The following is a 19761-nucleotide window of genomic DNA, read 5'->3' on the forward strand; positions in this document are numbered from 1 at the left end:
ATATTTGGATTGACTTATTTTAAATAACTTATAAGTTAAAAAAAATTAAGTAGGTGCAGGCCAACTTATTTTTTTGACTTATAAGCTATTTTCAACTTATAAACTGCTCAAAATAAGTCAATCCAAACAAACTCAATTATTTATTGAGGCTAATTTAAACAATTTTTTTTTTAAAATTGACCAACTAAATACTCAAAAAAGCTGAAAACAACTTATAACTCAATCCAAACGGACTCTTAGTCATCTTATTGAATATGGTGAAACTTGTAAGTTTCAACCATGTCAAACCTATTAGAATTATAAATGAGTTGAGAGTATTTAATAATAATATTTTATTATACATTCAATTAGACAAATTATAATTTAAGAAATAAAATAAAATTTACTAAAAAAATTTAACGGATCAAATTGTGACATGAGTTGAAGTTGTATTTTGAAATTGACGTCCTTCCGTTTCACTTGGGCCACAAGTCACTTCAAATAATAAATGAAACTTTATTAATGTCTTTTTCATATTTTCACATGTCCTTTTCTTTTTCTTTCATTAAGGAAAAAACAAATGAATCTATCCGTTGATTAATAATATATAACCTAATTATTTTTACGAATATTAAAGGGAAACTCTTTTGTTTCTATACCTTACCGCCTTTTGTGGCACTCTTTTGTTTGCATCTTTTTTATTTTAAAAAATAAAAATATAATATTACATTATGGTGCGGAATTGAAATAGTGATACATTGAGTTATAGTGCAGTGGTGAAATTATTTTATTCTTAATCAGGAATCTCAAGTTCAAGTCATGAATATGAAATTTTTTTTATTAAGAAACGGAAGAATTCTTCTAAATATTTAATTATGAATTATGTAGAATATTATTATATTATATTAATTCGAAGTTGTTGATATACGAACTCATAATCAAACTTTTGGGTCCATCACTATTTAATATTTAATTCGAAGTTGTTGATATACGAACTCATAAACAAACTTTTGGCTCCATCACTATTTAATATTTAATACAATGTACAAATTTAGCAAATTGCATCAGCAGTTTTTTTGTCTGACTATAGGACATGAGTGTTATCACATATGACACTAAATAATGATTCTCAATTTTGTTACCCCACAAATTAGAAATTAATTTGGCATCACATTCACAAAAACACAAAAAATAGTATATGAATCGTGGAGCGTTTTGGATCCAGTCCCTTCCTCGTACAAAATATCTCCATTTCCTCAACGTACAATTTCGTGATTAATCTAGCACATATCGGTTTAAAAGGTCTTTTGGATTAACAAAATATTTTAGATAGTTATAGGACTATATAAGAATTTTTAGGGCTTGTTTGAAAATGTCACGATCCCGACCCGTCGTGACTGGCACCCACTCTAATCCTCTATTGGGAGAACCATTCTTACAGCCCAACTAACAACAATTGCAAGATAGAATCAAAAATAGAGTTCACGGCAGCCTGAAAGAACAGCTCACCCTTAAACTCGAACACCACTACTTCTTTAGGTGAGGTTTCTCCGCAACCGGCTGAATATGCTCTGTACTCAACAAAGACAGCAAGTATAGTATCAGTACACAAAATCAACAGTGTACTGGTAGGATCACGCGGTTAGCTAGTAAGCTGATCATGGACAAGTAAACTTAACACAATAAATACATATATATAGAATAGATAACTCATATCACCTCAACAATACTCAGCAAGATCATAGTTCATAACCTCAATACCATACAACTTCAAGTAAGGGTCCACTCAGGGGACCTGTAAATACTTAACTTGTGTCGGAACGTGACATCCGATCCAAAATTTGTGTCAGTACGTGACACCCAATCCAAACATACAAGCAATCACAATTTCACAATCATAGTCAATTATTTCACCAAGAACAAGTTCATCACAAAGCAGGCCAACAAACGTTCATTTCACAAAAAATCTAACATGTGTTCCGATTCACATACACATATGTCTATTATGAAACAATTTAACAAGTACATGAAATACATACGGGAAATAAAACCATCACCTACCTCGAATTCCAGTTTCAACAACCTTAAAGTGCAAGACCTTTTTCTTTTCGGGTTCGTTCCACTTGCTCTTGGTCTAAATTAGTAAATACGTATAAAGGATCAACAAAATAGCCTAACCATCATGAAAAATAACATAATTCTCATCATAGGCCAAACTCATGATCCTAATTCCACTCTAGGGCTATTTTCCACCCTTATCCACGGCCAAAACCCTCCCACAATGATCACCCATCCTAGTTTATAAGCCTTAGGAATCGAAGGATGAGTTTAGGGAGTAAAATCCTTACCTTAAGCGAGAAAATTCATGAAAAAATGATGAAAATCGCCCTAGGTCGCCTCTTATTATTCTAGGAACTTTTTTTTGCAGAAATAGACCGTTTCTGAGATTTTTCCCAACTTAAGTCGCAACTATTCTGCTTTGACGATCCCGCTCAGGCAGGATTAATCCCGTTCTGTTGGAATATGCAGAAATAGTAAGCTCGGAGTTTGAGCTCCAAGCCCCCATTTCACAACACACCCCTTTCCAAAGATGTATTAAATTATACCTTTCACGCCAAGTTTAATTTCGAGAGTTTTACTCACCCAAATGCGATTTCGCGAAGCCGTAAATGCTCTGTATTGTCTTGGATATCAGCTTACCCAATCAAATTAGAGATTCAATCCTCCACTATTCACAAGGTCACCCTAGACCTCACTTGACTCAGAATTTGTCCAAGTCTGTCCTAGGCTAAAAATTTTCAAAGTTATTATCTGTAGTTTTCTGGCCCAAAATCCTTCCCCATTGGCCTATCCAGAACGACGGGGACATGTCCTTACAAGAAAGTCACCCTGATAATTGGATTTGGTGTAGTTGGGTGTAATTATATTGTTGGACATGTTTGGTTGGACATGTAATTACTTGATTAACAAGTAATTGAGTGTAATTGGCAGGGGGTAATTACACTATGCTATGAATTGCTGTAATTACATGGTGTAATTACAAGTTGATTACTTTTTAATTTCTTCCTTATATTTCTATTTATATTTCTTTTGTTTGAATTTATTTCTTATTACTATTTTTAAATTCTTAATAAATAAAGAAATATATATATATATATATATATATATTATTATTATTATTATTATTATTTTCTTATTTTTTAAAAAATTCTTCGGGTTCTTCCCTGGATCCTGCGCATAGCGGGAGCTTAACTGCACCGGGCTTCCCTTTTACTATTTTTAAATTCTTATTATTTTTATTGTTCTAATATTTTCTAAAAATATATTTTTGTTTTATATTATTTATATTTCATTTCTTTTTCATTCTCAACATTTACTTCATGTGATTCCATGCAATTTTCATATTACTTTTTTTTTTTAATTTGGTGTTTATTTTTTTTTCATTAGCATAGTTTTGTTAGTATTCTAATTTTTAAATTAAAGTAGAAGTCATTGTTGAATAAAGTTGTAGACTTATGTTTTTAATTTCTTTTGTATCATATTGTGAACTTTGAAATTTGACATAAAAGTATTAAAATGTTAAAAAAATTATTTTAAAATTTAGAACTTATGTTATATTTTCAGTTTTATTTATTTTAGTATTATTGACTTGATATTTCACTTTGCAAGCCATTTATTTTTTAGTTAGACTTGATAGATCATCTTTTTATCAAATATTTTAATACTTTTATGACATTATATTTATAAGATTAGTATTTTTGTCAAATATACATTTCATAATGTTCAAAGAAATTCCGTATTTTTAATACTTATAATAACTTGATTTAAATATACCAATTTAAAAAATATAAATAAATTATTTTTATTATATTATTAAGAATGTATGTTTATTAATTAATATATTTTTAAAAGACTATATATATCTTAAATATTTAATTTAATATCATTTATAAATGCTCTTATTTGTCTAATATAAATTTTAAGTTTAGATAATTAACTTATATTTTTAAAATTTAATATAACCCTATAATTACACTTGTGCAACCAAACAACACACTTGTAATACACTATAATTACATTGTAGCAAACAAACAACTCATTGTAATTACTAGGTTGTGTAATTACTAGGTTGATAATTACTATCTTAATAATTACACCAATTCCAATTACCAGATGACTGTCACGACCCAATCCACTGGGCCGTGCAGACACCTACTCTAACACCTAGATAAGAAAACCCTTATAGAAATAACATGCGGAAGTTTAACAAAATACTAATAATAGCCTTAAGAGTCAAAAATACATCATAATTGAATTATCAAAATTCTAGAATTTATTACATAACACTTTAACACCCCCATGGATACTAGAAGACAACTTGAAAAATTAACTAACAACTTTCGAAAAAAAATTCTATTAGGAATCAGTTCGCTATATTATACAAACCCCCAATGATATTAGTCTAAACAGATGCAAGAGCTTCTAAGAGTAAAAATAAAATACAATGTCAAGGACCCAGCTTCCATCAAGATAAAGGAGAAATAGAAGTTGTTGAAGGATCGCCTTCGTCTTCACCTATGAAACATAACTGACTCTGCAACTAGACTATCCCAACTGTCATTGTAAGAGTAGTATCAGCACAAACAATACATACTGGTAGACATCATCATTCAATCTGATACCCACCGTATAATATATGAATAGAAAGATAAGAGATATCATAATTCTTAACTTCCTCAATTTAGCCGCCCCAGCCTAATAAGTATACTCCTTATTCTCGCCCTTAGAGTATTCACCACCCTAAACAACACGGTTTCACTACCATCCTAGTCACTGTTATATCAAAAAAAGACGGTTTAAAATTAATTTCAACTTTTTAGAGAAAAAATCAATTTTAGAAAAAAGGAGTCGCCACTTAATTTTTTAAAGAAATTAAGAAAACTTAATTTAAAAGACCCTAACAGATTTAAGTCTTAAAAATTTAGAGAAAAAGGTACGAGGTTCTTATTTCCACTTTGAGAAGGTGTTAAGCATTCAAAGTGGCCGCTAACGCGCGGTTATCCGACGATTTGAAAATTATTTGACTAACTTTTGAAAATATTAATTTAAAATGAAATGAAGACTTTAAAATTTTTTTTTTGTTAGAAAAAAAAAGAGATTAAACTTAAACATTGAAAATAATATAGATGTATATATAAAAAAGTAAAAGTTTATCAAATAAATAAGTAAAGGTAGAAAATCATTTAAAGAGTAAACTTAACATGAATTGGTTTATCTTTAGAGGAATCTAATTAGGTTAAAATAAATTAAAATTAATATCTAGGAAAGTATAACTAACATAAGTAACTAAATTATTACAACCCGAATCAATATAAATACAATAAATAATACATGAACAACAATAATAATAACAACAATAATAATAATAAGAACAACAATAATAATAATAAGAACAACAACAACAACAACAATAATAATAATAATAAGAACAATAATAATAATAATAAGAACAACAATAATAATAATAAGAACAACAACAACAACAACAACAACAACAACAATAATAATAATAATAATAATAATGATAATGATAATAATAATACTAATAATAAGAACAACAATAATAATAATAAGAATAACAATAATAATAACAAGAACAACAACAATAATAATAACAAGAATAACAATAATAATAACAAGAACAACAACAATAAAAATAACAACAACAACAACAACAAAAATAATAATAATAATAATAATAATAATAATAATAATAATAATAATAATAATAATAATAATAATAATAACAACAACAACAATAATAAGAACACAATAATAACAACAACAATAAGAAGAACAATAGTAATAATAATAATAATAGTAATCAACAACAACAATAATAAAAACAACAATAATAAGAACAACAATAATAATAACAACAATAATAATAATAATAATATTAATAATAATAGTAATCATCAACAACAATAATAAAAACAACAAAAATAATAATAACAACAATAATAATAATAAGAACAAACAATAATAATAATAATAGTAATAATAATAATATCAAACTACTTGGAAAAATAATGAACAAAACTAAGTGCTTTAATGAAATAATCCTAACATATTCTAGCTAATTAACTCTAACACATGCTAGCTAATTAATCCTAACACATGCTAACTATAACAAATTTATATCATTAATTTTAATTATTCTTATATACATACTAACTAAAAAAATAAGACTATGAATCAACTAAATATAAAACGTGAAACAATTAAGTAAAATAAAACTGAAAAAAATATTTTACCTCTTTCCGGGCCAAGATTGAAAACGATGAGCGGAAGACAACTTCACCACCATCCAATAATAGCTTGATGGAACTCCAATCTACAAAAACAAAGAAAAAGATTTTTTTTAAAAAAAGTTTAGACTCGAACCTTCGTGGGTTCTTAGCCTAAATTTCAACTTCAATCTCCTATTTTCCGTGAAGAAAATATAGATTGAAAGCTAGAAATTTTCACAACTTTTAGGCTGGGGACAAAAGTCCAAAATCCTAGCCAAGTTAAGAAAATTTCTAACTTTGGGGTGGTTAAAAAACCTCCTCCTTCTTCCTTTTCTTAATGAAAATATGAGCCTTTATATAGGCTCCAAAAACCCCAAGTTTTCCATGTATTTTCGATGTGGGAGTTTGAAATTTTTTTTTATATTTTTTTTTATTTTTTTTAGAAAAAAAACTAAAATTTTCAAAAATGCAAACTATAATTAAACTAACCTAACTAACATTGTATTTAGTAAAAAATAAAATCTTTTAAGGTAATTTTTGAATAACCACATAAATATTAATCAAATATATAGTTATATAGAAATATGTATATTATACTAAAATTTATAAAAAGATAAAAATAGTTAAGAATAATATGAATATATATATTTTTTATAAAAGCTAATTGTTTCAAAATGTTCAAATTCAAAGAAACTCGATAGCTAATTTGCGTTGTGGATGGCCAAAATTGGGTGTCAACAGCTGTCCCTTTCTTTGGATATGATTAATAAAAGAGATCGTGGACAAAGAAAATTGACAAATTTAATTTTGGCCGACTCCATTTTCATCTTTTTGAAAAGGGGTTGGTACAAGTTTTGAATTATGAATGAACCCCGAAATAACCACACGCCTTCCGATAGAAATGTAGTTTATTGTGGTGGAAGTCGTTTCTTTAGCTCATGTCCTATGAGTTTGACATTATTCTTTGGACTGTGTCCCAGTTCGCTGCTAAAAGGATTCCACGTTGTGCTGCATCCTCTTTGATGTCGTTCGCACTTTCTTTCATCCTCTTTGCATGTTGGAAAAATCCTCATTGATTCGTTGGTAGGATAATGCTGCACTATCGGTAAGATGGTGATCCATTGATAGGATACTTGAAAAAATAACTATCTGTCCATCGGTAGGACAAATGAAGATCCATTGGTAGGATATGTTGCATGTCGGTAGGATGGTGATCCATTGATAGGATACTTGAAAAAATAACTATATGTCCATCGGTAGGACAAATGAAGATCCATTGGTAGGATATGTTGCATGTTCATTGGTAGGACGAATGAAAATCCATTGGTAGGATATATGCAATGACCTTCTTGGCAATGAATATGCAATGACCCTTTTGGCAAATGAAAATGCAATGGCCCTCTTGGCAAATTGAAATGCAATGACCCTTTTGGCAATGAATATGCAATGACCCTCTTGGCAATGATGAATGCAATGGCCCTCTTGGCAATGATGAATGCAATGGCCCTCTTGGCAATGATATTACCACCTCCGGTAATATAATATGAATGCAATGGCCCTCTTGGCAATGATATTACCACCTCCGGTAATATAATATGAATAAAATAAAATATAAATGGCCTTCTTGGCAAATGATATTACCACCTCCGATAATATAATATGAATGCAATGGCCCTCTTGGCAATGATATTACCACCTCCGATAATATAATATGAATGCAATGAAATATGAATGGCCTCTTGGCAAATGATATTACCACCTCCGATAATATAATATGAATGCAATGGAATATGAATGGCCTCTTGGCAAATGAAAATGCAATGGCCCTCTTGGCAATGAAAATGCAATGGCCCTCTTGGCAATGATGAATGCAATGGCCCTCTTGGCAATGATATTACCACCTCCGGTAATATAATATGAATGCAATGGCCCTCTTGACAATGATATTACCACCTCCGGTAATATAATATGAATAAAATAAAATATGAATGGCCTTCTTGGCAAATGATATTACCACCTCCGATAATATAATATGAATGCAATGGCCCTCTTGGCAATGATATTACCACCTCCGGTAATATAATATGAATGCAATGGAATATGAATGGCCTCTTGGCAAATGATATTACCACCTCCGATAATATAATATGAATAAAATAAAATATGAATGGCCCTCTTGGCAATTATAAATGCAATGGCCCTCTTGGCAATGATATTACCACCTCCGGCAATATAATATGAATGCAATAAAATATGAATGACCTTCTTGGCAAATGATATTACCACCTCCGCTAATATAATATGAATAAAATAAAATATGAATGGCCCTCTTGGCAAATGAAAATGCAATGGCCCTCTTGGCAATGAAAATGCAATGGCCCTCTTGGCAATGATATTACCACCTCCGATAATATAATATGAATGCAATGGCCCTCTTGGCAATGATATTACCACCTCCGGTAATATAATATGAATAAAATAAAATATGAATGGCCTTCTTGGCAAATGATATTACCACCTCCGATAATATAATATGAATGCAATGGCCCTCTTGGCAATGATATTACCACCTCCGGTAATATAATATGAATGCAATGGCCCTCTTGGCAATGATATTACCACCTCCGGTATGAATAAAATATGATATGAATGGTCTTCTTGGCAAATGATATTACCACCTCCGATAATATAATATGAATAAAATAAAATATGAATGGCCCTCTTGGCAAATGAAAATGCAATGGAAATGAAATGCATTGTCATTTTCTTGGATGATTTGACAACAATTTTTTTTTATTTATTATTATTATTATTATTATTTTTTTATTTTTTTATTTTTTTTGAACAACTCGTGTTCGTTGGAACTCATGTCTTTGATAGAAGTTATACGAGGCCTCGGTGGCTCGCAACTTGAATTTGAGTTCGCTTCATTCTAGCAATGTTGGAGATTGTTTGAAGTTGACTTCGAACTTCTGACAATTCTTGATGGAATTTTTGAGATCTTCTCAAAAATTCTGTCCCAGTTGCATATATTAACATGATCTCCAATCTTGACTTGCTGGAGATAGTATCTTCTTCTGAATTTTTGAGAAGATCTCAAAAATTCTGTCCCAGTTTTCATTAAAAGGGAGAAATGAAAATCTTACGGGGAACATGACCGAGCCATTGTGGCGCCTACATATCCTGTTGGTGCAGGAATCAGGTCAAATGTAGTTCCAATTCTCTGGATGATGAATGCTGCAAAATCTGAGACAAGATAATCAGTAGACACATGTGTAATATGAGCATAATGACATGAAAAACTGTATTACTTACAACATTTCCAGCTTAAAACACGAGATATTCCACCAGTTTGATATGGACGATCCAATGAAGTAAAATAGGCATCTCACATCAATGGGATTACCCACTTTCAAAGGACAAATGCAAGAGTTTTTTTTTTTTTTTTTTTTTTTTTTTTAGTGAATGCAAAGAGATAGTCAAATTTTGACTACAATTGGTATCAACAGTTAGGAATGCATAGAAATATTTCTCATTTCCTTTCTCATTTCCTTTCTCATAACTGAGATTGACTTCAAGGTAATTCTTATAGCTTCAAGTAGTACCTCAAACATACTTAAGTGTCGACAAATTTTTTTTCATCCTGCTTCCAACAAAGGTTTAGAATTATACCAATCATCATGTTTCAAGTGCCCTCACAATAAAGAAAGTTCTATTTCGCACATATATGAAGTGTTTGATTTTGAGAACATTTTACAAAGTGCACTCACACTCTCAAGAAAGTTCAACGCATGCAACTGTGATACCATATGCTTGGCCTGCATGTAAGTCTCCACTAATGTGAGAATATTTGGAATGAGATCATATAGGGCTTGTTTATTGGTTTGTAATGTAGGCTAAGGGAACGGGTGGGATATTAATTTGGGATAAAAGTGACTTAATCTCTCCTTGAGCATCACATTGAATTTGTGCTTTTGATGATTGATACGCCTTTGACGTCTAATCCTCTTTCTTTTGTCTCAACTTCTTCGAGTCTTTATTTGATAGAGTTTTTCCTCTTTTCACCTCTTTCTTTTGTCTTGACTTCTTTGAGTCCTTAGTTGTTAGAGCTTTTCTCTTTTCGTTCCTTTTTGAGGTTTCTCCTTTTTTGTTGGAGTAGTTTCCTTTTTGTCTTACATCGACCTTGTAGGAGGTTCTTTTTTTTTATGAGAAAGTCGTCTTTGCTTTCTTGACTTTGGAGACTTTACGTCTTTTGCCTTTGGCAATTTCGAAGTTGGATCTTCTTCTATAATTTGCGCGTCTTTGGTGCGCTCAAGGAGGTTGGGCCAAGAGAGGGATAGTGCATGTAAGCACTCAGAAGGGAAAGGGCTAAGATGTGGTTGTCCAAAGAAAAGGTTTTAGGCTCAAAGTGGGAAAACTAGGGATTAATGTTATTTGGTAGGCTCTAAAAGGCACAATCGGGTCAAAAAAGGCCTACAATCCTTTCTCAAACCAAACATAACTCAGGATTTCGCCTCAACAAACATATCAGGCCAAGTTCTAGATCAACAGTGCGATTAAATTGAATTTTAATCTAAAGCTCACCACACAATGCACATGAAGCCATGAGGTTGGTTATATTCTTACCTTGAATGCCCGTAAGAGAATTTTCAAGCATCACAAAAGTACGAATGAAAGATACCAACAGAAGCTATGGTTTACCACAAAGCCAATCATTTTCATCATACCAAATATTTCGCATGCTCCTAACTGTATTCGTTCTAATCAAGAAGATATGACACTTAACATATGTACACAATTTTTTATTTTATTTATTTTCTATTTTTTTAATCATTTTTTTTTTGAAAAAAGAAATACCGAACCCAAGAAGGGCTGCCTACGTATCTCATCGAGATGAGAATCAGGTGTGCGTAGTTCTTGCAGATATGATATATAAAATAATTCAGAGCTTTAGACAAACTTGGTGTGGTCTTCCAATGTTAATATTTTCTGTGGAGATGCTGCAACGTGCTTTATAACCTCCCTTGGTCGGAATGTTGTGGCTTCCAACTTCATTACTCCTGATTCGACTTTGGAAAGGTCAATGATGTCATTTATTAGTTGAAGAACCAAATCTCCTAAAGACAATATTACATTCACAAGCTGACGATGTTCCTTATCCAATTTTATGGTAGAAAAAATCTCGATCATATTGACCACTCCTGACAAAAGGATCTAATCTAATGAGACATGGTTGCAAGCATTTGTTTCTCTCGCATAGTTTTCTCTGTTAAGTTCAGTCTCCTTGGCTTTCTGTACAACTATCTCTTCTTGCAATTTTGCCATTTTTTTTCTCTTTTCCTTATCTGATCAGTTATCTCCATTCCTATGTAATTTACACCAATTGTCTCTCCTGCCTTACTGAACACAGGTTCAACATATATTAGAGAATTCTTTGACCCAAATAATCTCTTCTTTGCCGATATTCCCCTTTCCAAAACCTCTCATTTGAAGTTTCGAGATTCCTTTACATCAGTACTAGTAAAATCTTTACATTTATTTATTGATGATGTCCTCTTCATGCAGACTTGACAAACAATTGTAGATAACATAACTCATTGTCCTGGTGATGGATAATAACGGGTGCATTTTGGAGGACAAATTGTACGAAATTATCTGCTCTTTTCAGAATCTGGGATAATTCTTCTACTGGAGAGGATTGTCTTTCAATGTTTTCTATGCTTTCCTATAATTTCTCAATTAGTATTTGCATCCTATTTCTTATTTATCTTGAATTTTTACATCATTTTTTAGGAGACTCTTGGAATATGTATCTCTTTAATTCTTCATCTAATATAGACGTTGGATGTTTATCACCCTATATCTTTCTTCCTCAAATTGATACTTCTCCAATAAATCCAATTTCTTGAGCTCTGGTTATTGTTGTTGTGTTTTTCTTGAGGATTGTCTCTTATGATTTGAATTCTTCCAACTATTCAAAGAATCATACGTTGTTATAACCATCCCCGACTATTGTCGGGGACAGTTTTCCTGCAAAGATATGAGAAGAGTGTGAAAGCGGGGCCATTCTAAAAAAAAAAAAAAAAAAAAAGTAATAAGATATAGGAGTAAGATTTCATAGTCAAAGACTCCTCCGATTTATCTTTCAGGCTGTGTATTGGTGTCTTGTGAAATTTAATGTCATCGTTATTTCCCATTAACTCTTTGTCTCGTGATCCCCTCTCTTGAAATAATGTCGTCTCTTCTGTGTACAAAGAAAACTTCTTAGTTAGGGAGAGGGAATTGACCTCCAAATTGAGATCCTTTCATTTATCGCATGATGTCCTTTGATAACAACCCCTACAAAGAAAGAAACAACTTTGTTGAACCCTCGATCTTTGAGAAGTAAGCAAGTTTGTTTTCCGACATAAATTAGTCTTTCCCTGAAAAAGAAAAATAACTCAAAAGCCAAAGTATTAGTTTGTGCTTATAATAATTAATGCAAAATATCACATAAAGAATTAAACACATAAATGTTGCTTTGTTTTAAGACAAACTAATCTATGGGTGAAGAAAGAGTAAACGGACAAAAATTAATTTTATGATAAATGTGTGAGAAAAGTTGACTTGTGAATCACAGATTTTTTTTTGCGTTTCAACTTTTGTACCCTTGTTTTTCTTAGATGCAGAAAAAGTTCTCAATTTCTTTGAAAGAATGAGGAAAACTGAAAACTTCAAAAACAGGGACCGAGCCTTGAAAGACTGCCTACGTATCTCACAAAGGAGAATTCAGGTCCTACGTAGTTCGACCACTTGATTTTTTTTTTGTGGAGATGAGAAAGCAAAGTTTATGATTTGAGTGTAAAGTTCGAATTTTGTTGGGAAATTAAAGACTCATTGAATATTTGGATGCACTATCGATAGTGACTCGATATTTATGCCTATGAGGCTCTAAAAAAAATCTAAAAGAGTGGACTAGCATGTCTCCAAATAAAGCAACATATTCACAAAACAGTTATAACATATAGCACACAAACAATTATTGCGCATCCTAAACAGATATGTGACCTTTTTGTGCCAAAGGTAGGCCTAACGATTTGAAGGATGTATTACGTCATTTGAAACATTCCATTGTCCCCAAACTTATATTTATACAAATATTATGAATAATTTGAATGGGGATACATAAATGGAAAAAAGGGATATAAATAGTCAGTCCCACGCAGGGGTACAATCCTAACTAAGCCTTCGTGGAAAATCCTTCTTTCTTGATTTCTTGACATCTCCGAACGCAACGCCTTTTGGATGAAGTGTCATTTACTGAAGGTCCTTCTTTCACTAGACTAAGCTAAAAAAAAAAAACTCCCAGCCCCGAGGGACAATGGTTTGCCAAACCGCGTATAAAACCTTCAAATTTAAACATATATGTATGCTTGTCCATTTAGGCCGAGGGCCGTTTTGAACTCAAGGTGGTCATTCTAATGGGCCCAATACGCCTTGGGTATTGGGTCGTCTTAGGCCAATGCACTAAATTAGGGATTTGGCTTTGCTCTACGCTAGATTGACTAAGAGTGGCTTTTGCAAGACTGGTAACCCAAGCGGACAACTCAGGCTGGAACTTACGACAACCATTGGACGCATGGCGTATCAATAAATTGTCGATTGTTTCCGAAAAGGGTTAAGTATAAAAAGCCCGACTGCGGTACCGCAAAATCGTTCTTTAATATACTATACATTAAATAGGAAAAATGCTATGAAATGCAAATAACAATTTAATATATAAATTAAACACATAATTGCACAATTAAGAAAAACAAGAATTACTAATTATTACAAACTCAAATAGTTAGTCAAATAAACAATCAAATCTAATGGTTAGAACCTAATTAATCCCCAGCGGAGTCGCCATTTCTGTTATATCGAAAAAAGACGGTTTAAAATTAATTTCAACTTTTTAGAGAAAAAATCAATTTTAGAAAAAAGGAGTCGCCACTTAATTTTTTAAAGAAATTAAGAAAACTTAATTTAAAAGACCCTAACAGATTTAAGTCTTAAAAATTTAGAGAAAAAGGTACGAGGTTCTTATTTTCACTTTGAGAAGGTGTTAAGCATTCAAAGTGGCCGCTAACGCGCGGTTATCCGACGATTTGAAAATTATTTGACTAACTTTTGAAAATATTAATTTAAAATGAAATGAAGACTTTAGAATTATTTTTTTTTTTAGAAAAAAAAAAGAGATTAAACTTAAACATTGAAAATAATATAGATGTATATATAAAAAAGTAAAAGTTTATCAAATAAATAAGTAAAGGTAGAAAATCATTTAAAGAGTAAACTTAACATGAATTGGTTTATCTTTAGGGGAATCTAATTAGGTTAAAATAAATTAAAATTAATATCTAGGAAAGTATAACTAACATAAGTAACTAAATTATTACAACCCGAATCAATATAAATACAATAAATAATACATGAACAACAATAATAATAACAACAATAATAATAATAAGAACAACAATAATAATAATAAGAACAACAACAACAACAACAATAATAATAATAATAAGAACAATAATAATAATAATAAGAACAACAATAATAATAATAATAAGAACAACAACAACAACAACAACAACAACAACAACAATAATAATAATAATAATACTAATGATAATAATAATAATAATACTAATAATAAGAACAACAATAATAATAATAAGAATAACAATAATAATAACAAGAACAACAACAATAATAATAACAAGAACAACAATAATAATAACAAGAACAACAACAATAAAAATAACAACAACAACAACAACAAAAATAATAATAATAATAATAATAATAATAATAATAATAATAATAATAATAACAACAACAACAACAATAATAAGAACACAATAATAACAACAACAATAATAAGAACAATAATAATAATAATAATAATAGTAATCAACAACAACAATAATAAAAACAACAATAATAAGAACAACAATAATAATAACAACAATAATAATAATAATAATAATATTAATAATAATAGTAATCAACAACAACAATAATAAAAACAACAACAATAATAATAACAACAATAATAATAATAAGAACAAACAATAATAATAATAATAGTAATAATAATAATATCAAACTACTTGGAAAAATAATGAACAAAACTAAGTGCTTTAATGAAATAATCCTAACATATTCTAGCTAATTAACTCTAACACATGCTAGCTAATTAATCCTAACACATGCTAACTATAACAAATTTATATCATTAATTTTAATTATTCTTATATACATACTAACTAAAAAAATAAGACTATGAATCAACTAAATATAAAACGTGAAACAATTAAGTAAAATAAAACTGAAAAAAATATTTTACCTCTTTCCGGGCCAAGATTGAAAACGATGAGCGGAAGACAACTTCACCACCATCCAATAATAGCTTGATGGAACTCCAATCTACAAAAACAAAGAAAAAGATTTTTTTTAAAAAAAGTTTAGACTCGAACCTTCGTGGGTTCTTAGCCTAAATTTCAACTTCAATCTCCTATTTTCCGTGAAGAAAATATAGATTGAAAGCTAGAAATTTTCACAACTTTTAGGCTGGGGACAAAAGTCCAAAATCCTAGCCAAGTTAAGAAAATTTCTAACTTTGGGGTGGTTAAAAAACCTCCTCCTTCTTCCTTTTCTTAATGAAAATATGAGTCTTTATATAGGCTCCAAAAACCCCAAGTTTTCCATGTATTTTCGATGTGGGAGTTTGGGATTTTTTTTATTTTTTTTATTTTTTTTTAGAAAAAAAACTAAAATTTTCAAAAATGCAAACTATAATTAAACTAACCTAACTAACATTGTATTTAGTAAAAAATAAAATCTTTTAAGGTAATTTTTGAATAACCACATAAATATTAATCAAATATATAGTTATATAGAAATATGTATATTATACTAAAATTTATAAAAAGATAAAAATAGTTAAGAATAATATGAAAATATATATATTTTTTATAAAAGCTAATTGTTTCAAAATGTTCAAATTCAAATAAACTCGATAGCTAATTTGCGTTGTGGATGGCCAAAATTGGGTGTCAACAGTCACAACATAAAACATATCCATCTCACCACCACACTCTTCAACTCACCTGAGTTTTAATTGTCCACTACCCCTACCTTCGTTATTTATGGAAATCATAACGGTAACATTTTCGGACAACTAGAAGCCTCAACTCCTATGGGTAGGGCTGTACAGGACAAACCGATAAACCGCACCAAACCGACAAATTGAACCAAATCAGAAAATATCCGACTAGTGGTTTGGTTTGATTTGGTTTGGTGTTTGGAAAAAAACCCGACCATTATAGGATTGGTTTGGTTTTAACTAAAAAAAGTCATACCGAACCGATTATAGATATACTACTTTCAAATTATGTTATACATAAAAATATTTATTAAAATATAATTTATAAATATATTTTTAAAAATTTTCATAATTTTTATTTTCTTTCTTATATTTAGATTTTGACTTGAGAAGCCCATCTAAATAATATACAAAAAAAGCCCATCTTATAAAGTTATATTATAAAGTTAAAATTTCAAACAGTGTTCTGTTTCTATCTTATATGTTGATATTTTGTACTACAACTCTTTTTAAGAAGAATTGCTCTATGCTTTTTATTAAATACTATGAAAAATTCGAGAAACCCAAAAAAATCCAAAAAACCCAAGAAAAATTAATATAAAAAACCCGACTTTTATTGGTTTGATTTGGTTTATAGATTTAATAATCCGACACAAATGGTTTGGTTTGGTTTGTAAAAAAAATTGAACCAACCCGATCCATGTACACCTATGGGTATAAATATAGAAAGCGATTATACTATATAGGTCACATGCAGGCCTAACAGAGCCATCCTCTTACCCACCAATAGGAGTATTTACGATCACAAATTGATGATTTAGCGCACCTTAACTCAAGAATTCATTTATAGGTCTAAGTCCATGATTCATCTATCACTGACCTTACCAACACATGAAAATGCATATATTACCAGGTCCTCTCATGGAACCATCTACACATACTTGGCCCTCTCATAGGATCTAAACCAGTCATATTTGAGTCGGAACGTGACACTTGATTCAGAATACGTATCAGAATGTGACACCCGATCTAGATATAACGTGTCAGAACGTGATACCAGATACAATTTATGTGTTGAAATGTGATACAGATCCCAAAATATCGTAATCACAAGAACATGCAATATTTACAATATTTATACCACCAAAAATAGGTTTATCATAGAAATAAGCTAGCCAATTCTCATCTATATAAAATCTAACCTGCTACCCTTAGCTGTACATGTTTAGGCATATCATGAGTGACTCAATTACATATTTAAGACAATTTCAGAAATAATCAACGTCCCCACTACCAACCCTTATAGGTCTAACCTTAAAGTTTACTAGTTTTACCTTTCTATGCAAGGTTTCACGACCGATATAAATTACCAATTGCACACAAACATCACAATCAATAACTTCTCAATTCACCGCAATGCCTTTCTAGCCAAGTCACCTATCATAAATGGATCTTTGCCCATAACCCATAACCCACAGTTTACTACTCAGAAAAGAGAAGCCTAGCCTCACTGGGTGCCAAGTAATTCAGGAAGAGCTAGTGCTGTTGAAATCATTGATTCCAGGTCTTCCATGGGCAAGACCAGATTGAATTCCGCGAGTTGAAGCCTTCTTAAAAGCTGAGATTCTTCTCCCTCTTCTTCTTTACTCAAGAGCAGCCATTTTGGAGGGTTTTGCAGAAACCCTCGCTTCTAACATCAACTTGGGAGAAGTGGAGAAAATAAGAAAATTCGCGACTTAAGTTCTGTCCTCCGAGTTCCCTCTCTGGCGGCGCCGCCTCGGTGGGATCATCCCGCTTTGGCGGGATGTTAGGACCCAGTCACACCAAATTTTTGCAATTCTCTTTAAATCAAAACTAATGATGGTTCGGATCGTTACAATCACTTTCCAAACAGACCCTTAATGTGCATGTATTAGTTAAGAAGAGAAACATAAAGAGTTGCATTTTTACATTTAATATTATCTGATAATTTTCTTATGGTATTAATTAGAGTTTTTATTAAAATTTAGGGAAAAGGGTCAAGAATACTCCAAATCTATTTGAAATGACTCAAAAATACCTCTTTTTCCTATTTTGGTCTAAGAATATGCCTAACCTATTGGATATAACTCAAAAATACCCTCTTCCACCTTTTGGTCTAAAAATATCCACCACCCTTGTTTTTGGTTCAAAGATACCCTTCCTTCCATCTTTTGGTCTAAAATTTCTCTCAAACCAAATTTAATTGATTTGAATTCAAATACTAGTTAGTTAATTTTTTTATTTGTTCTAAAAGATAATTTTTTATTTATTCAAATTCTTAATATTAGCTCATCCCAATATATTCTTGTGAAGCATGTTATTCAAGCCATGCCAATACATTTGCTTTCAGCCAGCATCCCTCCCTCAACCATCATTAAGCAAATTCAGAGCATCACTGCTAACTTCTTCTAGGGATGGAAAAATGACAAGAGGAAGTACCACTGGTCCTCATGGAAGAACCTTAGCTATCCTTATGATGAAGGGGGCATAGGGTTTAGACAAATCACTGATGTGGTCAAATCTTTTCAATACAAGCAGTGGTGGACCCTTAGAACCAAGAACACCTTGTGGGGAGAATTCCTTAAATCTAAATACTGTCAGAGGGCCAATATTATTACAAAAAAATGGGACACTGGTCAGTCCTTAATTTGGAATCACCTCATGAACAACAAACACAACATTGAGCCTCACATTCAGTGGCAAATTAAGTCTGGCTCTTGTCTTTTTTGGTGGGATAACTGGCTGGGTGTTGGCCCTTTAGCTCATTTTTCTGCTAACAGCTGTAGGTTAAACCACACCCAAGTTTCAACTTTTCTAACTAATGGCCAATGGAATGTTGATCTCATTATCCAAAAAGCCCCTCCTCAGTTTGTTCCTAACATTTTAGCAACTCAATTCAGCTACCAACCCCTCAAACAGGACCATCCATACTGGATTCCTACTACCAATGGGGAATTCAGTTGTTCTTCTGCCTGGGAGCTCATTAGAGATAAGAGAACAAATACTATGTTGAATGCATGTACTTGGCGCCAACTAATACCTTTCAAATGCTTCTTTCTTGTCTGGAAAGCTCTTAGAAGGAAATTACCTACCAATGAGAAAATAACCAGCTTTGGCAAACCCCCCTCTCAGTGTCATTGTTGTGAAAGCCCTGGCCAAGACACCATTGATCACACTTTTATTGCAGGAACCTTTGCCAAGAATATTTGGAGGGTGTTTGCTGATTCTTTGGGCATAAAAAAGGATTACACACCTCTTATAAATATGCTTATGAGATGGTGGACATCTAAACACAAGAATGCAGCACATAAACTCCTGTTACAAGCAATCCCTATCTTC

The sequence above is a fragment of the Solanum dulcamara genome, chromosome 12, assembly GCF_947179165.1.
Source record: "Solanum dulcamara chromosome 12, daSolDulc1.2, whole genome shotgun sequence".
Lineage (NCBI taxonomy): Eukaryota > Viridiplantae > Streptophyta > Magnoliopsida > Solanales > Solanaceae > Solanum > Solanum dulcamara.